The sequence below is a fragment of the Hyla sarda genome, chromosome 4, assembly GCF_029499605.1.
Source record: "Hyla sarda isolate aHylSar1 chromosome 4, aHylSar1.hap1, whole genome shotgun sequence".
Classification (NCBI taxonomy): domain Eukaryota; kingdom Metazoa; phylum Chordata; class Amphibia; order Anura; family Hylidae; genus Hyla; species Hyla sarda.
Window position 1 is genome coordinate 416749129 of NC_079192.1, and position 26396 is coordinate 416775524.

Sequence of the window (26396 nt, forward strand, 5' to 3'; positions counted from 1 at the left end):
GCCCACACCAGTTACTTGCCCCAGGTGAGTATAAAGGAACATCACAGGCTGGAAACAATCTTATTTATCCACAATTATGAAAGGGGCCAATAATTTTGCCCATTTTTGGAGTTTGGTGACATTATGTCCAATTTGCTTTTTTTCCTCCTTTTTTGGTTTAGTTCCAATACACACAAAGGGAATAAACATGTGTATAGCAAAACCTGTGTTACTGCAATATATATATATATACAGAGGAGAGGAGATCTATATATATATATATATATACAGAGGAGAGGAGATCTATATATATATATATATATACAGAGGAGAGGAGATCTATATATATATACACACAAAGGGAATAAACATGTGTATAGCAAAACCTGTGTTACTGCAATATATATATATATACAGAGGAGAGGAGATCTATATATATATATATACAGAGGAGAGGAGATCTATATATATATATATACAGAGGAGAGGAGATCTATATATATATATATATATATATATATATACACAGAGGAGAGGAGATCTATATATATATATATATATATATATATATATATATACACACAGAGGAGAGGAGATCTATATATATACACAAAGGGAATAAACCTGTGTTACTGCAATCCTTTCCTGTGAGAAATACTTCATTTTATATAGGAACATTTCAGGGGGGACAACATTTACAGCCATGACTGTATATCCATCTGGGGGAGGGGCACCATAATCCTACATGTGACCACAGACTGGAAGAAAGACATTTCAACTGGAATCAGTCCGAGTAGAGATCAGCGGTGACATCACTGAGAATACAGCCTATCCATTCACTAGAGATCAGCGATGACATCACTGAGAATACATCCTATCCATCACTAGAGATCAGCGGTGACATCACTGAGAATACAGCCTATCCATCACTAGAGATCAGCGGTGACATCACTGAGAATACAGCCTATCCATCACTAGAGATCAGCGGTGACATCACTGAGAATACAGTCTATCCATCACTAGAGATCAGCGGTGACATCACTGAGAATACAGCCTATCCATCACTAGAGATCAGCGGTGACATCACTGAGAATACAGCCTATCCATCACTAGAGATCAGCGGTGACATCACTGAGAATACAGTCTATCCATCACTAGAGATCAGCGGTGACATCACTGAGAATACAGCCTATCCATCACTAGAGATCAGCGGTGACATCACTGAGAATACAGTCTATCCATCACTAGAGATCAGCGGTGACATCACTGAGAATACAACCTATCCATCACTAGAGATCAGCGGTGACATCACTGAGAATACATCCTATCCATCACTAGAGATCAGCGGTGACATCACGGAGAATACATTCTATCCATCACTAGAGATCAGCGGTGACATCACTGAGAATACAGCCTATCCATTCACTAGAGATCAGCGGTGACATCACTGAGAATACAGCCTATCCATCACTAGAGATCAGCGGTGACATCACTGAGAATACAGCCTATCCATCACTAGAGATTAGCGGTGACATCACTGAGAATACAGCCTATCCATCACTAGAGATCAGCGGTGACATCACTGAGAATACAGCCTATCCATCACTAGAGATCAGTGGTGACATCACTGAGAATACAGCCTATTCATCACTAGAGATTAGCGGTGACATCACTGAGAATACAGCCTATCCATCACTAGAGATCAGCGGTGACATCACTGAGAATACAGCCTATCCATCACTAGAGATCAGCGGTGACATCACTGAGAATACATCCTATCCATCACTAGAGATCAGCGGTGACATCACTGAGAATACAGCCTATCCATCACTAGAGATCAGCGGTGACATCACTGAGAATACATCCTATCCATCACTAGAGATCAGCGGTGACATCACTGAGAATACATCCTATCCATCACTAGAGATCAGAGGTGACATCACTGAGAATACAGCCTATTCATCACTAGAGATTAGCGGTGACATCACTGAGAATACAGCCTATCCATCACTAGAGATCAGCGGTGACATCACTGAGAATACAGCCTATCCATCACTAGAGATCAGCGGTGACATCACTGAGAATACAGCCTATCCATCACTAGAGATCAGCGGTGACATCACTGAGAATACAGCCTATCCATTCACTAGAGATCAGCGGTGACATCACTGACAATACAGTCTATTCATCACTAGAGATCAGCGGTGACATCACTGAGAATACAGCCTATCCATCACTAGAGATAAGCGGTGACATCACTGAGAATACAGCCTATCCATTACTAGAGATCAGCGGTGACATCACTGAGAATACAGCCTATCCATTACTAGAGATCAGCGGTGACATCACTGAGAATACAGCCTATCCATCACTAGAGATCAGCAGTGACATCACTGAGAATACAGTCTATCCATCACTAGAGATCAGCGGGGACATCACTGAGAATACAGCCTATCCGTTCACTAGAGATCAGCAGTGACATCACTGAGAATACAGCCTATCCATCACTAGAGATCAGCGGTGACATCACTGAGAATACAGCCTATCCATCACTAGAGATCAGCGGTGACATCACTGAGAATACAGTCTATCCATCACTAGAGATCAGCGGTGACATCACTGAGAATACAGCCTATCCATTACTAGAGATCAGCGGTGACATCACTGAGAATACAGCCTATCCATCACTAGAGATCAGCGGTGACATCACTGAGAATACAGCCTATCCATCACTAGAGATCAGCAGTGACATCACTGAGAATACAGTCTATCCATCACTAGAGATCAGCGGGGACATCACTGAGAATACAGCCTATCCATTCACTAGAGATCAGCGGTGATATCACTGAGAATACAGTCTATCCATCACTACAGATCAGCGGTGACATCACTGAGAATACAGCCTATCCATCACTAGAGATCAGCGGTGACATCACTGAGAATACATCCTATCCATCACTAGAGATCAGCGGTGACATCACTGAGAATACAGCCTATCCATCACTAGAGATCAGCTCTGACATCACTGAGTATACAGCCTATCCATCACTAGAGATCAGCGGTGACATCACTGAGTATACAGCCTATCCATCACTAGAGATCAGCGGTGACATTACTGAGAATACAGCCTATCCATCACTAGAGATCAGCGGTGACATCACTGAGAATACAGCCTATCCATCACTAGAGATCAGCGGTGACATCACTGAGAATACAGCCTATCCATCACTAGAGATCAGCGGTGACATCACTGAGAATACAGTCTATCCATCACTAGAGATCTGCAGTGACATCACTGAGAATACAGCCTATCCATCACTAGAGATCAGCGGTGACATCACTGAGAATACATTCTATCCATCACTAGAGATCAGCGGTGACATCACTGAGAATACAGCCTATCCATTCACTAGAGATCAGCGGTGACATCACTGAGAATACAGTCTATCCATCACTAGAGATCAGTGGTGACATCACTGAGAATACAGCCTATCCATCACTAGAGATCAGCGGTGACATCACTGAGAATACAGCCTATCCATCACTAGAGATCAGCGGTGACATCACTGAGAATACAGCCTATCCATTCACTAGAGATCAGCGGTGACATCACGGAGAATACAGCCTATCCATTCACTAGAGATCAGCGGTGACATCACTGAGAATACAGCCTATCCGTCACTAGAGATCAGCGGTGACATCACTGAGAATACAGCCTATCCATCACTAGAGATCAGCGGTGACATCACTGAGAATACAGCCTATCCGTCACTAGAGATCAGCGGTGACATCACTGAGAATACAGCCTATCCATCACTAGAGATCAGCGGGGACATCACTGAGAATACAGCCTATCCATCACTAGAGATCAGCGGTGACATCACTGAGAATACAGCCTATCCATCACTAGAGATCAGCGGGGACATCACTGAGAATACAGCCTATCCATCACTAGAGATCAGCGGTGACATCACTGAGAATACAGCCTATCCATTCACTAGAGATCAGCGGTGACATCACTGAGAATACAGCCTATCCATCACTAGAGATCAGTGGTGACATCACTGAGAATACAGCCTATCCATCACTAGAGATCAGTGGTGACATCACTGAGAATACATTCTATCCATCACTAGAGATCAGCGGTGACATCACTGAGAATACAGCCTATCCATTCACTAGAGATCAGCAGTGACATCACTGAGAATACAGCCTATCCATCACTAGAGATCAGCAGTGACATCACTGAGAATACAGCCTATCCATCACTAGAGATCAGCGGTGACATCACTGAGAATACAGCCTATCCATCACTAGAGATCAGCAGTGACATCACTGAGAATACAGCCTATCCATCACTAGAGATCAGCGGTGACATCACTGAGAATACAGCCTATCCATCACTAGAGATCAGCGGTGACATCACTGAGAATACAGCCTATCCATCACTAGAGATCAGCGGTGACATCACTGAGAATACAGCCTATCCATCACTAGAGATCAGTGGTGACATCACTGACTATACATCCTATCCATCACTAGAGATCAGCGGTGACATCACTGAGAATACAGCCTATCCATCACTAGAGATCAGCAGTGACATCACTGAGAATACAGCCTATCCATCACTAGAGATCAGCGGTGACATCACTGAGAATACAGTCTATCCATCACTAGAGATCAGCGGTGACATCACTGAGAGCCTATCCAGCAGCACAGAGTATTTCAGAGAGGGGCCGCATTATGTCAGTGAGGACAGGGTTAGAGTTGTTCAGGACAAAATTGGAGAGAATCACTTCAGGACCGGGGTCAGCGCCTCCACCGTCCAGGCTGCAGCTGCTGCGCTCTTCTTGGCACTTGGCTTGATGCCGCCTCGGAGGTTTGAGGTGGGTGGCGGATTCCATTGTGCTCCACAGATGGGCGATCTCATCTGACAGCCATAATAATAGGGGGTGATAGCAGCGAGACAGTGATATCCCGAACACACCCCGAAAACAACAGCAAACAATAGAAGAGACCCACATAATGAGGGGCCCGAGAGGAACAAGAGAGGGGAGAGACAGCAAGAGGAGAGAGACAGCAAGAGAGGGAAGACAGCAAGAGAGGGGAGAGACAGCAAGAGAGGGAAGACAGCAAGAGAGGAGAGAGACAGCAAGAGAGGGGAGACATCAAGAGAGGAGAGAGACAGCAAGAGAGGGGAGAGACAGCAAGAGAGGGGAGAGACAGCAAGAGAGGAGAGAGACAGCAAGAGAGGAGAGACATCAAGAGAGGAGAGAGATAGCAAGAGAGGGGAGAGACAGCAAGAGAGGAGAGACATCAAGAGAGGAGAGAGACAGCAAGAGAGGAGAGACATCAAGAGAGGAGAGAGACAGCAAGAGAGGGGAGAGAGACAGCAAGAGAGGAGAGAGACAGCAAGAGAGGAGAGAGACAGCAAAAGAGAGGAGAGAGACAGCAAGAGAGGAGAGACATCAAGAGAGGAGAGACATCAAGAGAGGGGAGAGACAGCAAGAGAGGGGAGAGACAGCAAGAGAGGAGAGAGACAGCAAGAGAGGGGAGACAGCAAGAGAGGAGAGAGACAGCAAGAGAGGGAAGAGACAGCAAGAGAGGGAAGAGACAGCAAGAGAGGGAAGAGACAGCAAAAGAGGGGAGAGACAGCAAGAGAGGGGATAGACAGCAAGAGAGGGAAGAGACAGCAAGAGAGGGGAGAGACAGCAAGAGAGGGAAGACAGCAAGAGAGGAGAGAGACAGCAAGAGGGGAGAGACAGCAAGAGAGGGAAGAGACAGCAAGAGAGGGGAGAGACAGCAAGAGAGGGGAGAGACAGCAAGAGAGGGGAGAGACAGCAAGAGAGGGGAGAGACAGCAAGAAAGGGGAGAGACAGCAAGAGAGGAGAGAGACAGCAAGAGAGGGGAGAGACAGCAAGAGAGGGAAGACAGCAAGAGAGGGAAGACAGCAAGAGAGGAGAGAGACATCAAGAGAGGAGAGAGAGGAGAGAGACATCAAGAGAGAAGAGACATCAAGAGAGGAGAGAGACAGCAAGAGAGGAGAGAGACAGCAAGAGAGGAGAGAGACAGCAAGAGAGGAGAGAGACAGCAAGAGAGGGGAGAGACAGCAAGAGAGGGGAGAGACAGCAAGAGAGGGGAGAGACAGCAAGAGAGGAGAGACAGCAAGAGAGGGGAGAGACAGCAAGAGAGGGGAGAGACAGCAAGAGAGGGGAGAGACAGCAAGAGAGGAGAGAGACAGCAAGAGAGGGGAGAGACAGCAAGAGAGGGGAGAGACAGCAAGAGAGGGAAGACCGCAAGAGAGGAGAGAGACATCAAGAGAGGAGAGACATCAAGAGAGGAGAGAGACATCAAGAGAGAAGAGACATCAAGAGAGGAGAGAGACAGCAAGAGAGGAGAGAGACAGCAAGAGAGGAGTGAGACAGCAAGAGAGGGGAGAGACAGCAAGAGAGGGGAGAGACAGCAAGAGAGGGGAGAGACAGCAAGAGAGGGGAGAGACAGCAAGAGAGGGGAGAGACATCAAGAGAGGAGAGAGACATCAAGAGAGGAGAGACAGCAAGAGAGGTGAGAGACAGCAAGAGAGGAGAGAGACAGCAAGAGAGGGGAGAGACTGCAAGAGAGGGAAGACAGCAAGAGAGGGAAGACAGCAAGAGAGGAGAGAGACATCAAGAGAGGAGAGAGACAGCAAGAGAGGGGAGAGACATCAAGAGAGGGAAGACAGCAAGAGAGGAGAGAGACAGCAAGAGAGGGGAGAAACAAGCAAGAGAGGGAAGACAGCAAGAGAGGAGAGAGACAGCTAGAGAGGGGAGAGACAGCAAGAGAGGGGAGAGACAGCAAGAGAGAGGAGAGAGATAGCAAGAGAGGGGAGAGACAGCAAGAGAGGGGAGAGACAGCAAGAGAGGGAAGAGACAGCAAGAGAGAGGAGAGAGACAGCAAGAGAGAGGAGAGACAGCAAGAGAGGTGAGAGACAGCAAGAGAGTAGAGAGACAGCAAGAGAGTAGAGAGACAGCAAGAGAGGGCAGAGACAGCAAGAGAGGGGAGAGACAGCAAGAGAGGGGAGAGACAGCAAGAGAGGAGAGAGACAGCAAGAGAGGAGAGAGACAGCAAGAGAGGAGAGAGACAGCAAGAGAGAGGAGAGAGACAGCAAGAGAGAGACATCAAGAGAGGGGAGAGAGACAGCAAGAGAGGGGAGAGAGACAGCAAGAGAGGGGAGAGACAGCAAGAGAGGGGAGAGACAGCAAGAGAGGGGAGAGATAGCAAGAGAGGGAAGAGATAGCAATAGAGGATAGAGACAGCAAGAGAGGGAAGAGACAGCAAGAGAGGAGAGAGAGACAGCAAGATAGGGGAGACAGGAAGAGAGAGGAGAGAGACAGCAAGAGAGAGGAGAGAGACAGCAAGAGAGAGGAGAGAGACAGCAAGAGAGAGAAGAGAGACAGCAAGAGAGGAGAGAGACAGCAAGAGAGGAGAGAGACAGCAAGAGAGGAGAAAGACAGCAAGAGAGAGGAGAGACAGCAAGAGAGACCGCAAGAGGGGAGAGACAGCAAGAGAGGGGAGAGACAGCAAGAGAGGCAGGAGACAGCAAGAGAGGAGAGACACAGCAAGAGAGGAGAGAGACAGCAAGAGAGGGGAGAGACAGCAAGAGAGAGGAGAGAGACAGCAAGAGAGAGGAGAGAGACAGCAAGAGAGGTGAGAGACAGCAAGACTGAGGAGAGACAACAAAAGAGGAGAGAGACAGCAAGAGAGAGGAGATGGACAGCAAGAGAATGGAGAGAGACAGCAAGAGAGGTGAGAGACAGCAAGAGAGGGAAGAGACAGTAAGAGAGGGAAGAGACTGCAAGAGAGGGGAGAGACAGCAGGAGAGGAAAGAGATGGCTAGAGAGGGGAGAGATAGCAAGAGTGAATGAAAGGAGAGAGACAGGAAGAGAGAGGAGAGAGACAGCAAGAGAGGAGAGAGAGACAGCAAGAGAGAGAGAGCAAGAGAGGGAAGAGATGGCAAAAGAGGGAAGAGACAGCAAGAAAGAGAAGAGAGACAAAAAGAGTGAGGAGAGACAGCAGGAGAGGAGGAAGACCGCAAGAGAGAGGAGAGACAACAAGAGAGGGAAGAGACAGCAAGAGAGGGAAGAGACAGCAAGAGAGGGAAGAGACAGCAATAGAGGGAAGAGTCTACAAGAGAGGAAAGAGATGACAAGAGAGTGGAGAGACAGCAAGTGAGAGAAGAGACTGGAAGAAAGAGAAGAGATGGCAAGAGAGGCAAGAGACAGTAAATAAGGTAAAAAATAGCATTTGAGGCAAGAGACATGAATGGAAGAACGTGAAGTTGAGAGAAAATCCTGACTGGTAAGTTGATGTCTTCATTACAATAAGTCAGGACCCTTCATGTGGAGATTCTTGGGGTCCGACTACTGACTGCCCATAAATGTTACCCCTCTGATGTGTCTGTGAGGAGACAGCAGAGGCTGAGGGTGCTTGGTCAGATGACAGTACACAACCACTACTCCCATTACCTGCCCACTGTCACTTCTCTCCTTATAGCAGAGCGATAGATTGGAGAGTGCTGAGGCTGCTGTAATCACAGGACTTCACTATCTGACAAGTTCCCTCTACAGACACACGAACGGCTGCCATTACCTGCCCACTGTCACTACTATCCTTATAGCAGAGTGATAGATTGGACAGTGCTGAGGCTGCTGTAATCACAGGACTTCACTATCTGACAAGTTCCCTCTACAGACACATGAATGGCTGCCATCACCTGCCCACTGTCACTACTATCCTTATAGCAGAGTGATAGATTGTGACAGCGCTGAGGCTGCTGTAATCACAGGACTTCACTATCTGACAAGTTCCCTCTACAGACACACGAACGGCTGCCATTACCTGCCCACTGTCACTACTCTCCTTATAGCAGAGTGATAGATTGGATAGTGCTGAGGCTGCTGTAATCACAGGACTTCACTATCTGACAAGTTCCCTCTACAGACACACGAACGGCTGCCATTACCTGCCCACTGTCACTACTATCCTTATAGCAGAGTGATAGATTGGACAGTGCTGAGGCTGCTGTAATCACAGGACTTCACTATCTGACAAGTTCCCTCTACAGACACATGAATGGCTGCCACTAGCTGTTGGGGTGAGATGCTCAGGGTATCTGATATCTCTCTGGTTGCCACCGTCCTCCTCCTGTGGCTGACATCAGCAGGGAAAAAGTAAATGGTTCTAGTAATTGAATGGTTCTGTTTCCATGACTGTGCATCATCTTTGAATGAAAGCCCCAGGTATTATAGGTCATAATAGCAATTGTATAATTGTATGCGGTTTATCGCAACATCAAAACATGACCCCCCGCCCCCCACCTCCATTATATGTCCCCCTCCAGGTATCAGGCCTCATGGTGTGTTCAGCATGTGTTGTCATACAAACTTAACACTGAGTGAGTGGGATAGAACACGCTGCGCACTGCTCGTCTATGACTGCACAACACGTGTGCATGTCTACATGTGCGTCTATGTGGGTTTGTATGTACTGTATGTATGTAGGGATGGAGATTCCGTTTTCCTGTGTATGTCTGTGATGAAGATCCCTTATCCATATGTACAGTCATGGCTGTAAATGTTGTCACCCCTAAAATGTTTCAAGAAAATGAAGTATTTCTCATAGGAAAGGATTGCAGTAACACAGGTTTTGCTATACACATGTTTATTCCCTTTGTGTATATTGGAACTAAACCAAAAAAGGAGGGAAAAAAGCAAATTGCACATAATGTCACCAAACTCCAAAATGGTCTGGACAAAATTATTGGCACCCTTAACTTAATATTTGGTTGTACACCTTTTGGAAAAAATAAGTGTCTTCCTATAACCATCAATAAGCTTCTTACACCTCTCAGCCGGAATGTTGGACCACTCTTCCTATAACCATCAATAAGCTTCTTACACCTCTCAGCCGGAATGTTGGACCACTCTTCCTATAACCATCAATAAGCTTCTTACACCTCTCAGCCGGAATGTTGGACCACTCTTCCTATAAGCATCAATAAGCTTCTTACACCTGTCAGCCGGAATGTTGGACCACTCTTCCTATAACCATCAATAAGCTTCTTACACCTGTCAGCCGGAATGTTGGACCACTCTCCCTATAAGCATCAATAAGCTTCTTACACCTCTCAGCCGGAATGTTGGACCACTCTTCCTATAAGCATCAATAAGCTTCTTACACCTCTCAGCCGGAATGTTGGACCACTCTTTCTTTACAAACTGCTCCTGGTCTCTTATTGGACGGCGCCTTTTCCCAACAGTAATTTTAGGATCTCTCCACAGGTGATCAATGGGATTTAGATCTGGACTCATTGCTGACACTTCAGAACTCTCCAGCGCTTTGTTGTTATCCATTTCTGGGGGTTTTCTGACGTATGTTTGGGGTCATTGTCCTGCTGGAAGACCCAAGATCTCGGACGCAAACCCAGCTTTCTGACACTGGGCTGTACAGTGCGACCCAAAATCCATTGGTAATCCTCAGATTTCATGATGTCTTGTACACATTCAAGGCCCCCAGTGCCAGAGGCAGCAAAACAACCCAAAACATCACTGACCTCCCCCATATGTCACTGTAGGTACTGTGTTCTTTTCTTTGTAGGCCTCATTCTGTTTTCGGTAAACAGTAGAATGATTTGCTTTACCAAAAAGTTCTATCTTGTCTCATCTGTCCACAAGATGTTTTCCCAGAAGGATTTTGGTTACTCAAGTTCATTTTGGTAAAATGTAGTCTCTTTTTTCTGTGTCAGCAGTGGGGTCCTCCTGGGTCTCCTCCATAGTGGGGTCCTCCTGGGTCTCCTCCATAGTGGGGTCCTCCTGGGTCTCCTCCATAGTGGGGTCCTCCTGGGTCTCCTCCATAGTGGGGTCCTCCTGGGTCTCCTCCATAGTGGGGTCCTCCTGGGTCTCCTCCATAGTGGGGTCCTCCTGAGTCTCCTCCATAGTGGGGTCCACTTGGGTCTCCTCCATAGCGTTTAATTTCATTTAAATGTGGACGGATAGTTCGCGCTGACACTGATGCTCCCTGAGCCTGCAGGACAGCTTGAATATCTTTGGAAATTGTTTGGGGCTGCTTATCCCCCATCCGGACTATCCTGCGGTGACACCTTTCATCAGTTGTTCTCTTCCGTCCACGCCCAGGGACATTACCTACAGTGCCATGGGGTTGTAAACTTCTTGATAATGTTGCGCACTGTGGACAAAGACAAATCTAGATCTCTGGAGATGGACTTGTAACATTTAGATTGTTGATATTTTTCCACAATTTTGGTTCTCAAGTCCTCAGACAGTTCTCTTCTCTTTCTGTTGTCCATGCTTAGTGTGACACACACAGACACACAATGCAAAGACTAAGTGAACTTCTCTCCTTTTTATCTGCTTTCAGGTGTGATTTTTATATTGCCCACACCTGTTACTTGCCCCAGGTGGGTATAAAGGAACATCACATGCGTGAAACAATCTTATTTTTCCACAATTTTGAAAGGGTGCCAATAATTTTGTCCAGACCATTTTTGGAGTTTGGTGACATTATGTCCAATTTGCTTTTTTTTCCTCCTTTTTGGTTTAGTTCCAATACACACAAAGGGAATAAACATGTGTATAGCAAAACCTGTGTCACTGCAATCCTTTTCTGTGAGAAATACTTAATTTTATAGAAAAATTTCAGGGGTGCCAACATTTATGGTCATGACTGTATGCATGTATATGATGGAGATCCTTTGTCCATGTGTATGTATGTGTATGATGGAGATCCCTTGTCCTTGTGTATGCATGTGTATGATAAAGATCCCTTCTCCCTGTGTGTGATGGATATCCTTTGTCCATGTGTATGTATGTGTATGATGGAGATCCATTGTCCATGTGTATGATGGAGATCCCTTGTCCATGTGTATGTATGTGTGTGATGGATATCCTTTGTCCATGTGTATGTATGTGTGTGATGGAGATCCTTTGTCCATGTGTATGTATGTGTATGATGGAGATCCATTGTCCATGTGTATGATAGAGATCCCTTGTCCATGTGTATGCATGTGTATGATGGAGATCCCTTGTCCATGTGTATGTATGTGTATGATAGAGATCCTTAGTCCATGTGTATGTATGTGTATGATGGAGATCCTTTGTCCATGTGTATGTATGTGTATGATAGAGATCCTTTGTCCATGTGTATGCATGTGTATGATGGAGATCCCTTGTCCATGTGTATGTATGTGTATGATAGAGATCCTTAGTCCATGTGTATGTATGTGTATGATGGAGATCCTTTGTCCATGTGTATGTATGTCTATGATGGAGATCCATTGTCCATGTGTATTTATGTGTATGATGGAGATCCCTTGTCCATGTGTATGTATGTGTATGATGGAGATCCTTTGTCCATGTGTATGATGGAGATCCCTTGTCCATGTGTATGTATGTGTATGATGCAAATCCTTAGTCCATGTGTATGTATGTGTATGATGGAGAAGTCTTATCCCTGTGTGTGTATGTATGTGTATGATGGAGATACTTTATCCATGTGTATGTATGTGTATGATGAAGATCCCTTGTCCATGTGTATGATAAAGATCCCTTCTCCCTGTGTGTGATGGAGAACTTTTGTCCATGCGTATGTATGTGTATGATAGAGATCCTTTGTCCATGTGTATGTATGTGTATGATGGAGATCCTTTGTCCATGTGTATGTATGTGTATGATTGAGATCCTTTGTCCATGTGTATGTATGTGTATGATGGAGATCCCTTGTCCATGTGTATGTATGTGTATGATACAGATCCTTTGTCCATGTGTATGTATGTGTATGATGGAGATCCCTTGTCCATGTGTATGTATGTGTATGATACAGATCCTTTGTCCATGTGTATGTATGTATGTGTATGATGGAGATCCTTTGTCCATGTGTATGTATGTGTATGTTGGAGATCCTTTGTCCATGTGTATGTATGTGTATGATGGAGATCCCTTGTTCATGTGTATGTATGTGTATGATAGAGATCCTTTGTCCATGTGTATGTATGTGTATGATGGAGATCCTTTGTCCATGTGTATGTATGTGTATGATGGAGAACCTTTGTCCATGTGTATGTATGTGTATAATGGAGATCCTTTGTCCTTGTATGATGGAGATCCCTTGTCCCTATATGATGGAGATCCATTGTCTCTGTATGATGGAGAGTCCTTGTCCCTGTATGATGGAGATCCCTTGTCCTTGTATGATGGAGATCCCTTGTCCCTGTATGATGGAGATCCATTGTCTCTGTATGATGGAGATCCCTTGTCCCTGTATGATGGAGATCCATTGTCTCTGTATGATGGAGATTCCTTGTCCCTGTATGATGGAGATCTCTTTTCCCTGTATGATGGAGATCCCTTGTCCCTGTATGATGGAGATCCCTTGTCCCTGTATGATGGAGATCCCTTGTCTCTGTATGATGGAGATCCCTTGTCTCTGTATGATGGAGATCCCTTGTCTCTGTATGATGGAGATCCCTTGTACCTGTATGATGGAGATCCCTTGTACCTGTATGATGGAGATCCCTTGTCCCTGTATGATGGAGATCCATTGTCCCTGTATGATGGAGATTCCTTGTCCCTGTATGATGGAGATCCCTTGTCCCTGTATGATGGAGATCCCTTGTCCTTGTATGATGGAGATCCATTGTCCCTGTATGATGGAGATCCATTGTCTCTGTATGATGGAGATTCCTTGTCCCTGTATGATGGAGATCCATTGTCTCTGTATGATGGAGATTCCTTGTCCCTGTATGATGGAGATCTCTTTTCCCTGTATGATGGAGATCCCTTGTCCCTGTATGATGGAGATCCCTTGTCCCTGTATGATGGAGATCCATTGTCCCTGTATGATGGAGATCCATTGTCCCTGTATGATGGAGATCCCTTGCCTCTGTATGATGGAGATCCCTTGTCTCTGTATGATGGAGATCCCTTGTCTCTGTATGATGGAGATCCCTTGTCTCTGTATGATGGAGATCCCTTGTCTCTGTATGATGGAGATCCCTTGTACCTGTATGATGGAGATCCCTTGTCCCTGTATGATGGAGATCCCATGTCCCTGTATGATGGAGATCCCTTGTCTCTGTATGATGGAGATCCCTTGTCCCTGTATGATGGAGATCCCTTGTTCCTGTATGATGGAGATCCCTTGTCTCTGTATGATGGAGATCCCTTGTCCCTGTATGATGGAGATCCCTTGTCCCTGTATGATGGAGATCCCTTGTCCCTGTATGATGGAGATCCATTGTCCCTGTATGATGGAGATTCCTTGTCCCTGTATGATGGAGATCCATTGTCCTTGTATGATGGAGATCCCTTGTCCCTGTATGATGGAGATCCCTTGTCCCTGTATGATGGAGATCTCTTGTCCCTGTATGATGGAGATCCATTGTCTCTGTATGATGGAGATCCATTGTCTCTGTATGATGGAGATCCATTGTCTCTGTATGATGGAGATTCCTTGTCCCTGTATGATGGAGATTCCTTGTCCCTGTATGATGGAGATCTCTTTTCCCTGTATGATGGAGATCCCTTGTCCCTGTATGATGGAGATCCCTTGTCCCTGTATGATGGAGATCCCTTGTCTCTGTATGATGGAGATCCCTTGTCTCTGTATGATGGAGATCCCTTGTCTCTGTATTATGGAGATCCCTTGTCTCTGTATGATGGAGATCCCTTGTCTCTGTATGATGGAGATCCCTTGTCCCTGTATGATGGAGATCCCTTGTCTCTGTATGATGGAGATCCCTTGTCCCTGTATGATGGAGATCCCTTGTCTCTGTATGATGGAGATCCCTTGTCCCTGTATGATGGAGATCCCTTGTCTCTGTATGATGGAGATCCCTTGTCCCTGTATGATGGAGATCCATTGTCTCTGTATGATGGAGATTCCTTGTCCCTGTATGATGGAGATCCATTGTCCTTGTATGATGGAGATCCCTTGTCCCTGTATGATGGAGATCCCTTGTCCCTGTATGATGGAGATCCATTGTCTCTGTATGATGGAGATCCATTGTCTCTGTATGATGGAGATCCCTTGTCCCCGATGACTGCAGTGAATGGCAGCGCTGGAGGTTGCCCATGACTGGGTGCCATATAAGGGGGTTACACGTGTGTGTGTGTCTCGCTGCCTCCTCAGTCCTCGTCATCCTCCGCCGCCTGTCTCTCTCGTGCACACTCATTCTCCCGGGCTTCCCTGCTGCTCTCTTCTCGCCTGTAGATGGTGAGGGGCAGCACTCCGCTCACATCCCGGTGAGGACAGCACTCCGCTCACATCCTCACTGCCGTCTCCTCGCAGCCTCTTGTTTATTGTCCCCCCCCCCTCCTCCCGTCTCCTTCCCGAGAGATGAAAGGTTGAAGCGGCAGAGGGTTCTTGGCATCGTCACCATCTGAAGCCCTTTTGTTGAGAGGGTCCATGACTGGCACACATTGTGGGGGCTCCGCTCGTCTCCTCATCTGCTCATCAGGGTCCTCAGACCTCCAAGGGGCACGGTAAGGACCACACAGGGAATTCGGGGGGATGTGGGGGGGGGGGGGGGATGTTGGTGGAGACTTCAGGTACAGGTGTGGGGTAATGCTGAGGGTCAGCTGGGTTGTATATACATGTATGTCCTGTATACTCCCATACCACCCCTTATTAACCCCTTCCTGGGTCTTCCATGTGATGTAACACTGTAAGGTCATGTCTGTATACGGGGGGTGTATGTAGTGACTGGCGCTATCCCAGATGACTGGCATGTGATATCAAAATATCTGCCCGCCCGTGTTCAGTCACAGATTCCCACAGCTCCGCAGGGGGCACCACATATGTTTACATCCCAATCCAGACACATCCCCCCATACTACCCATAGAACCCTATCTCCCCCTACTGCCCCACAGCCTTATTGTCCCTCATACTGCCCGTCCAACTATATCCCCTCCATACAGTCCATCCATCCCCATTCCCCCCATGATGACCGTCCATTTCCCCCCCCCACATACTGCAGGCCAGCCCCATCTCCCCCACACTTCCCCTCCAGCCCCATCTTTCCCATACTGCCCCTCCAGCCCCATCTCCCCTACACTGCCCCTCCAGCCCCATCTCCTCTACACTACCCCCCCAGCCCCATCTCCTACACACTGCCCACCCAAGCCCCATCTCCCCCACACTGCCCCTCCAGCCTCATCTTCCCCACACTGCCCCTCCAGCCCCATCTCCCCCACACTGCCCCTCCAGCCCCATCTCCCCCATACTGCCCCTCCAGCCCCATCTCCCCCACACTGCCCCTCCAGCCCCATCTCCCCCATACTGCCCCTCCAGCCCCATCTCCCCCATACTGCCCCTCCAGCCCCATCTCCCCCACACTGCCCCTCCAGCCCATCTCCCCCACACTGCCCCTCCAGCCCCATCTCCCCCATACTGCCCCTCCAGCCTCATCTCCCCCACACTGCCCCTCCAGCCCCATCTCCTACACACTGCCCCTCCAGCCCCATCTCCTACACACTGCCCCTCCAGCCCCATCTCCCCCATACTGCCCCTCCAGCCCCATCTCCCCCATACTGCCCCTCCAGCCCCATCTCCCCCATACTGCCCCTCCAGCCTCATCTCCTCTACACTGCCCCTCCAGCATCATCTCCCCCACACTGCCCCTCCAGCCCCATCTCCCCCACACTGCCCCTCCAGCCCCAACTTCCCCAAACTGCCCCTCCAGCCCCATCTCCCCCACACTGCCCCTCCAGCCCCATCTCCCCCACACTGCCCCTCCAGCCCCATCTCCCCCACACTGCCCCTCCAGCCTTATCTCCTCTACACTGCCATCTCCAGCCCCATCTCCCCCACACTGCCATCTCCAGCCTCATCTCCCCCATACTGCCCCTCCAGCCCCATCTCCCCCATACTGCCCCTCCAGCCCCATCTCCCCCATACTGCCCCTCCAGCCCCATCTCCTCCACACTGCCCCTCCAGCCCCATCTCCCCCACACTGCCCCTCCAGCCCCAACTTCCCCACACTGCCCCTCCATCCCCATCTCCCCCATACTGCCCCTCCAGCCCCATCTCCTCTACACTGCCATCTCCAGCCTCATCTCCCCCATACTGCCCCTCCAGCCCCATCTCCCCCATACTGCCCCTCCAGCCCCATCTCCCCCATACTGCCCCTCCAGCCTCATCTCCCCCATACTGCCCCTCCAGCCCCATCTCCCCCATACTGCCCCTCCAGCCTCATCTCCCCCATACTGCCCCTCCAGCCCCATCTCCCCCATACTGCCCCTCCAGCCCCATCTCCTCCACACTGCCCCTCCAGCCCCATCTCCCCCACACTGCCCCTCCAACCCCATCTCACCCACACTGCCCCTCCAGCCTCATCTCCCCCACACTGCCCCTCCAGCCCCATCTCCCCCACACTGCCCCTCCAGCCCCATAACCCCCACACTGCCCCTCCAGCCCCATCTCCTATACACTGCCCCTCCAGCCCCATCTCCCCCACACTGCCCCTCCAGCCTCATCTCCCCCACACTGCCCTTCCAGCCCCATCTCCCCCACACTGCCCCTCCAGCCTCATCTCCCCCACACTGCCCCTCCAGCCCCATAACCCCTACACTGCCCCTCCAGCCCCATCTCCTCCACACTGCCCCTCCAGCCCCATCTCCTCCACACTGCCCCTCCAGCCCCATCTCCTCCACACTGCCCCTCCAGCCCCAACTTCCCCACACTGCCCCTCCAGCCTCATCTCCCCCACACTGCCCTTCCAGCCCCATCTCCCCCACACTGCCCCTCCAGCCTCATCTCCCCCACACTGCCCTTCCAGCCCCATCTCCCCCACACTGCCCCTCCAGCCCCATCTCCCCCACACTGCCCCTCCAGCCCCAACTTCCCCACACTGCCCCTCCAGCCCCATCTCCCCCACACTGCCCCTCCAGCCCCATCTCCCCCACACTGCCCCTCCAGCCCCATCTCCCCCACACTGCCCCTCCAGCCCCATCTCCCCCATACTGCCCCTCCAGCCCATCTCTCTCATACTGCCCCTCCTGCCCCATCTCTCCATACTGCCCCTCCAGCCCATCTCCCCCATACTGCACCTCCAGCCCATCTCTCCCATACTGCCCCTCCAGCCCCATCTCCCCATACTACCCCTCCAGCCCCATCTCCCCATACTGCCCCTCCAGCCCCATCTCCCCCATACTGCCCCTCCAGCCCCATCTCCCCCTCCAGCCCCATCTCCCCCATACTGCCCCTCCAGCCCCATCTCCCCCATACTGCTCCTCCAGCCCCATCTCCCCCATACTGCCCGTCCAGCCCCATCTCCCCCATACTGCACCTCCAGCCCCATCTCCTCTACACTGCCCCTCCAGCCCCATCTGCCCCATACTGCCCCTCCAGCCCCATCTCCCCCATACTGCTCCTCCAGCCCATCTCTCCCATACTGCCCCTCCAGCCTCATCTCCTCTACACTGCCATCTCCAGCCTCATCTCCCCCATACTGCCCCTCCAGCCCCATCTCCCCCACACTGCCCCTCCAGCCCCATCTCCCCCACACTGCCCCTCCAGCCCATCTCCCCCATACTGCCCCTCCAGCCCCATCTCCCCCACACTGCCCGTCCAGCCCCATAACCCCTACACTGCCCCTCCAGCCCCATCTCCTCTACACTGCCCCTCCAGCCTCATCTCCCCCACACTGCCATCTCCAGCCTCATCTCCCCCACACTGCCCCTCCAGCCCCATATCCCCCATACTGCCCCTCCAGCCCCATCTCCCCCATACTGCCCCTCCAGCCCCATCTCCCCCATACTGCCCCTCCAGCCCCATCTCCCACACACTGAATTGTCAGCGATGTGGGCTAGCCTGTGTATCTATGAGCCTGTGCATGGCTGCAACTTTGTGACTTTGGATTTTTTGCTGTATAGAAATCCTGAAGTGGTATCATCATCATCATCATCATCTTCATCATCATCTTCATCATCAGGGACGCATGTGATTTCATAGTTTATATCGTGAATTCGCCAGCGACAACGCTAACTGTGACACTTACTGTCATGTTTACCCCATTATACAGCATGGACACTGACCGCCATGTTTCCCCATTATACAGCATGGACACTGACCGCTATGTTTACCCATTATACAGCATGGACACTGACCGCCATGTTTCCCCATTATACAGCATGGACACTGACCGCCATGTTTATCCATTATACAGCATGGACACTGACCGCCATGTTTCCCCATTATACAGCATGGACACTGACCGCCATGTTTACCCATTATACAGCATGGACACTGACCGCCATGTTTACGCCATTATACAGCATGGACACTGACCGCCATGTTTCCCCATTATACAGCATGGATACTTAATACCATGTTTACCCCATTATACAGCATGGACACTGACCGCCATGTTTACGCCATTATACAGCATGGACACTGACCGCCATGTTTCCCCATTATACAGCATGGATACTGACCGCCATGTTTACTCCATTATACAGCATGGACACTGACCGCCATGTTTACCCATTATACAGCATGGACACTGACCGCCATGTTTACCCCATTATACAGCATGGACACTGACCGCCATGTTTACGCCATTATACAGCATGGACACTGACCGCCATGTTTACCCCATTATTCAGCATGGACACTGACCGCCATGTTTACCCCATTATACAGCATGGACACTGACCGCCATGTTTACGCCATTATACAGCATGGACACTGACCGCCATGTTTCCCCATTATACAGCATGGACACTGACCGCCATGTTTCCCCATTATACAGCATGGATACTGACCGCCATGTTTACTCCATTATACAGCATGGACACTGACCGCCATGTTTCCCCATTATACAGTATGGATACTGACCGCCATGTTTACCCCATTATACAGCATGGATACTGACCAACATGTTTCCCCCACTATACAGCATGGATACTGACCGCCATGTTTACCCCATTATTCAGCATGGACACTGACCGCCATGTTTACCCCATTATACAGCATGGACACTGACCGCCATGTTTATCCATTATACAGCATGGACACTGACCGCCATGTTTCCCCATTATACAGCATGGACACTGACCGCCATGTTTACCCATTATACAGCATGGACACTGACCGCCATGTTTACGCCATTATACAGCATGGACACTGACCGCCATGTTTCCCCATTATACAGCATGGATACTTAATACCATGTTTACCCCATTATACAGCATGGACACTGACCGCCATGTTTACGCCATTATACAGCATGGACACTGACCGCCATGTTTCCCCATTATACAGCATGGATACTGACCGCCATGTTTACTCCATTATACAGCATGGACACTGACCGCCATGTTTACCCATTATACAGCATGGACACTGACCGCCATGTTTACCCCATTATACAGCATGGACACTGACCGCCATGTTTACGCCATTATACAGCATGGACACTGACCGCCATGTTTACCCCATTATTCAGCATGGACACTGACCGCCATGTTTACCCCATTATACAGCATGGACACTGACCGCCATGTTTACGCCATTATACAGCATGGACACTGACCGCCATGTTTCCCCATTATACAGCATGGACACTGACCGCCATGTTTCCCCATTATACAGCATGGATACTGACCGCCATGTTTACTCCATTATACAGCATGGACACTGACCGCCATGTTTCCCCATTATACAGTATGGATACTGACCGCCATGTTTACCCCATTATACAGCATGGATACTGACCAACATGTTTCCCCCACTATACAGCATGGATACTGACCGCCATGTTTACCCCATTATTCAGCATGGACACTGACCGCCATGTTTACCCCATTATACAGCATGGACACTGACCGCCATGTTTATCCATTATACAGCATGGACACTGACCGCCATGTTTCCCCATTATACAGCATGGACACTGACCGCCATGTTTACCCATTATACAGCATGGACACTGACCGCCATGTTTACGCCATTATACAGCATGGACACTGACCGCCATGTTTCCCCATTATACAGCATGGATACTTAATACCATGTTTACCCCATTATACAGCATGGACACTGACCGCCATGTTTACGCCATTATACAGCATGGACACTGACCGCCATGTTTCCCCATTATACAGCATGGATACTGACCGCCATGTTTACTCCATTATACAGCATGGACACTGACCGCCATGTTTACCCATTATACAGCATGGACACTGACCGCCATGTTTACCCCATTATTCAGCATGGACACTGACCGCCATGTTTCCCCATTATACAGCATGGACACTGACCGCCATGTTTATCCATTATACAGTATGGATACTGACCGCCATGTTTATCCATTATACAGCATGGATACTGACCAACATGTTTCCCCCACTATACAGCATGGATACTGACCGCCATGTTTACCCCATTATACAGCATGGATACTGACCGCCATGTTTCCCCATTATACAGTATGGATACTGACCGCCATGTTTACCCCATTATACAGCATGGATACTGACCGCCATGTTTACCCCATCTTTCTATATTTGGCAGTGAGATTTGATTCCTCTCCATAGTTCTTCTCCTCATCCCAGTACAAATCGGAAAATAAACATGGAGATTTCTGAGGGTTATACAGAGGTGAACGCAGGACTAACGGGCGACAGCGCCAATAAGTGGCAAAAAATAGTTTCTGACAGAGGATTACACAGCAGGGGGAGATCCTGTCTAATGTTTAGTGGATATGGAATGTAAGATATTGTTCCCTGTTATCAGCCACTTAAGATAGAGATCTAAAGACCGTAGGTGAAACAGTCTATTACTGTATATAGGAGCAGCATTAAAGTAGTTATATTCTTGTATATAGGAAGCAGTATTATAGTAGTTATATTCTTGTATATAGGAGCAGTATTATAGTAGATATATTCTTGTATATAGGAGCAGTATTATAGTAGTTATATTCTTGTATATAGGAGCAGCATTAAAGTAGTTATATTCTTGTATATAGGAAGCAGTATTATAGTAGCTATATTCTTGTATATAGGGGCAGTATTATAGTAGTTATATTCTTGTATATAGGGGGCAATATTATAGTAGTTATATTCTTGTATATAGGGGGCAGTATTATAGTAGTTATATTCTTGTATATAGGAGCAGTATTATAGTAGTTATATTCTTGTATATAGAAGCAGTATTATAGTCATTATATTCTTGTATATAGGAGCAGTATTATAGTAGTTATATTCTTGTATATAGGGGGCAGTATTATAGTACCTATATACAAGAATATAACTACTATAATACTGCCCCCTATATACAAGAATATAACTACTATAATTAGTAGTTATTATAGTAGTTATATTCTTGTATATAGGGGCAGTATTATAGTAGTTATATTCTTGTATATAGGAACAGTATTATAGTAGTTATATTCTTGTATATAGAAGCAGTATTATAGTAGATATATTCTTGTATATAGGAGGCAGTATTATAGTAGTTATATTCTTGTATATAGAAGCAGTATTATAGTAGTTATATTCTTGTATATAGGAGCAGTATTATAGTAGATATATTCTTGTATATAGGGAGCAGTATTATATTCTTGTATATAGAAGCAGTATTATAGTAGATATATTCTTGTATATAGGAGGCAGTATTATAGTAGTTATATTCTTGTATATAGGAGCAGTATTATAGTAGTTATATTCTTGTATATAGGGGCAGTATTATAGTAGTTATATTCTTGTATATAGGGAGCAGTATTATAGTAGTTATATTCTTGTATATAGGGGGCAGTATTATAGTAGTTATATTCTTGTATATAGGGGGCAGTATTATAGTAGTTATATTCTTGTATATAGGAGCAGTATTATAGTAGTTATATTCTTGTATATAGGAGCAGTATTATAGTAGTTATATTCTTGTATATAGGAGCAGTATTATAGTAGTTATATTCTTGTATATAGGAGCAGTATTATAGTAGTTATATTCTTGTATATAGGAGCAGTATTATAGGAGTTATATTCTTGTATATAGGAGCAGTATTATAGGAGTTACATTCCTGTATATAGGAGCAGTATTATAGTAGTTATATTCTTGTATATAGGAGCAGTATTATAGTAGTTATATTTTCTTGTATATAGGAGCAGTATTATAGTAGTTATATTTTCTTGTATATAGGAGCAGTATTATAGTAGTTATATTCTTGTATATAGTAGCAGTATTATAGTAGTTATATTCTTGTATATAGGAGCAGTATTATAGTAGTTATATTCTTGTATATAGGAGCAGTATTCTTCGTTCTTGAAGGAAGCTATGATGGATATCATTGGTTTATAATGGGTCTTTTCTGTATCCCTTAGGAGTCCGCGGGGGCCACAATGTATATTATATAGGGGCAACAATGTACATTACATAGCAATGTCATAGAGTATTTTGAATTAAGCATTTTTTTTATTATTACATGTAGTAAGTAATATAGTAAGTAATCAGATCGATTCTGTAGTATTTTAATCAATACTGGCAAAATGGAAGCAGAAATCTGATAGGTTGCCATGGGAAACCAATCAGATTTCAGCTTCCATTTTGCCAGTACTGATTGGAATGCGACAGAGGTGATGGGATCTGTTGCCCATCAGCATCTCTATGTTCTGTCCGCTCTAGTTCTGATCCAGACCGGACAGGAATACTTCAGGTCCGAACAGTGGCAGCTGTCAGGCAGCCATGCATCCGATGGTTACAATGGCAGCTGGCTGGTAAATGTCAGACCAGGAAAGTGTCTGATCCGTTCTTCATTCACCAAAGTCAAATCATTCCCAAATCACAATATGAATGGAGAACAGGATATTATACCCGGGGGGAGCAGGTGCAGCAGCCGCTACAGCCAAAATGACACAAATCTCTCCAAGTCAGCAGAAGCAACCGAAATATATTCATTACAAGTCAATTCTGCAGGAAGAGGAGAGGGAAAGAGAACGAGATGGGAAAAGAAGAGAGGAAGGAGAGAAGAAACATGGAGGTGAAAGACAACGAGGAGAGGAAGGAAGAGATGAAGGAGAGAAGGAGGGAGAAAGTGAAAGAGAACAAGAAGAGGAAAGAAGAGAGGAAGGAGAGAAGGAGGGAGGAAGTGAAAGAGAACAAGAAGAGGAAAGAAGAGAGGAAGGAGAGAAGAAACATTGAGGTGAAAAAGAACGAGGAGAGGAAAGAAGAGAGGAAGGAGAGAAGAAGCATGGAGGTGAAAAAGAACAAGGAGAGGAAAGAAGAGAGGAAGGAGAGAAGAAACATGGAGGTGAAAAAGAACAAGAAGAGGAAAGAAGAGAGGAAGGAGAGAAGGAGGGAGGAAGTGAAAGAACAAGAAGAGGAAAAAAGAGAGGAAGGAGAGAAGAAACATGGAGGTGAAAAAGAATGAGGAGAGGAAAGAAGAGAGGAAGGAGAGAAGGATGGAGGAAGTGAAAGAGAACAAGAAGAGGAAAGAAGAGAGGAAGGAGAGAGGAAGTGAAAGAGAACAAGAAGAGGAAAGAAGAGAGGAGGAGAGAAGAAGCATGGAGGTGAAAAAGGATGAGGAGAGGAAAGAAGAGAGGAATGAGAGAGGAAGTGAAAGAGAACAAGAAGAGGAAAGAAGAGAGGAAGGAGAGAAGAAGCATGGAGGTGAAAAAGAACAAGGAGAGGAAGGAAGAGAGGAAGGAGAGAAGGAGCATGGAGGTGAAAAAGACCAAGAAGAGGAAAGAAGAGAGGAAGGAGAGGAGGGAGGAAGTGAAAGAACAAAAAGAGGAAAGAAGAGAGGAAGGAGAGAAGAAACATGGAGATGAAAAAGAACGAGGAGAGGAAAGAAGAGAGGAAGGAGAGGAGGGGGGAAGTGAAAGAGAACAAGAAGAGGAAAGAAGAGAGGAAGGAGAGAGGAAGTGAAAGAGAACAAGAAGAGGAAAGAAGAGAGGAAGGAGAGAAGAAGCATGGAGGTGAAAAACAACGAGGAGAGGAAAGAAGAGAGGAAGCAGAGAAGGAGGGAGGAAGTGAAAGACTACAAGAAGAGGAAAGAAGAGAGGAAGTAGAGAAGGACACAGAGGAATGAGAGCAGGAGCAAGGAAGTGAAGGAGAACAAGATGGGGAAAGGAAGGAGGAAGGAGAGAAGAAGTAAAAAAAGGAGAGAAAGTAAGAGGAAAATTGAAGGAAAAGAGCAATGGTGTGAAAGAAAGAGGAGGAAGAGAAGGAGTAAGAAAGGGAAGAGCAAAAAAAGGAAAGGGGAGGGGAATGGGATGAGGGAAGAAGGTATTGTGTAAAAGATACAAGGGAGAAAGAGAAGAAGTGAAAGAGGCAGGAAGAAATGGAAGAGGAGGAAAGTATGAAGAAATGGGATGAAGGAGGAAAGTATGAAGAAATGGGATGAAGGAGACAAGTATGAAGAAATGGGATGAAGGAGACAAGTATGAAGAAATGGGATGAAGGAGGAAAGTATGAAGAAATGGGATGAAGGAGGAAAGTATGAAGAAATGGGATGAAGTAGGAAAGTATGAAGAAATGTGATGAAGGAGGAAAGTATGAAGAAATGTGATGAAGGAGGAAAGTATGAAGAAATGTGATGAAGGAGGAAGTGATAGAAGGGAAGGAGAGAGGAAGTAAAAGAGAGATTGAGTGAAGAAGGAAAGAAAAGAAATAACCATAGAAGGAAATGTACGAGGAAGTAAGAAAGTAGAAAGGAGATAGAGATGGTCAGGACTTCAATAAGAGAGGAAGTAGATGTTACTAATGATACCAATATATTCCTCTTCAGAGTAACCAATATACTTTTTGCTCACCGTTTCGTATGATCCATAATACACATTACGCGGTGCAGACAGTGATACATTAAGTCCTATAGAGAGGAGCTGTAATATCTGTTGCGGTAGAATAGATGATGGGGGTGAATATAATTTTAGAGATGTTTCCAGCAGAACCTCCACCGGGCATTTTCTAATGATGTAATCCCCCCCGATAAATACCGCCCGAAACCGAACTCCCAACAAGCGGCGTAATGAGCGGCCGCCGGCTGCAGCTATACTGCCCCCCGGACAGAGCATATACATATATATATTTACACATCACTGCCCCTGTCCGGCGTCTCCTGATGAGCAGATAGAGATTGTCGCGCTGATTACCCTCCGGAGGTGAAAAGCGGCTGCGGTCACCAGGGTCGTCCATGTCCCGGACGATGATTATTGCTTCTCGTTCGCATTCAACCCCAAGGCGCGTTACTGTTCTGCATTCATTTCCACTTTTGCGCGGACGCAATAAGATGTAAGAACCCATCAATAAGGACATAAAAGCTCAACATTCTGCTCCGATTATTATCCCAATATATCTTAATAGCACTCAGAGCTCTATGTTGCCTAATACAGTGCAACAAAACTCCATCAAGTCTATTACT

General features: G+C 47.1%; 2 protein-coding genes across 3 annotated transcripts in view; one reads left to right on the forward strand and one right to left on the reverse strand.

The window, feature by feature from the left end:
- Positions 1 to 26396, reverse strand: part of CACNA2D4 (calcium voltage-gated channel auxiliary subunit alpha2delta 4) — a 256253-nt gene that overhangs the window by 50550 nt on the left and 179307 nt on the right. The gene's annotated exons all lie outside the window — the stretch shown is intronic.
- The window catches only part of LRTM2 (leucine rich repeats and transmembrane domains 2), an 82479-nt gene continuing 64249 nt past the window's right edge, over positions 8167 to 26396 (forward strand). Inside the window, exon 1 of one of the 2 annotated variants that reach the window (XM_056517886.1) lies at positions 8167 to 8316. The gene's annotated coding sequence lies outside the window, so the exon portion shown is untranslated. Of the gene's footprint in view, positions 8317 to 15011; positions 15516 to 26396 lie in introns of those variants that run through there. The other variant, XM_056517885.1, reaches the window with a different exon arrangement.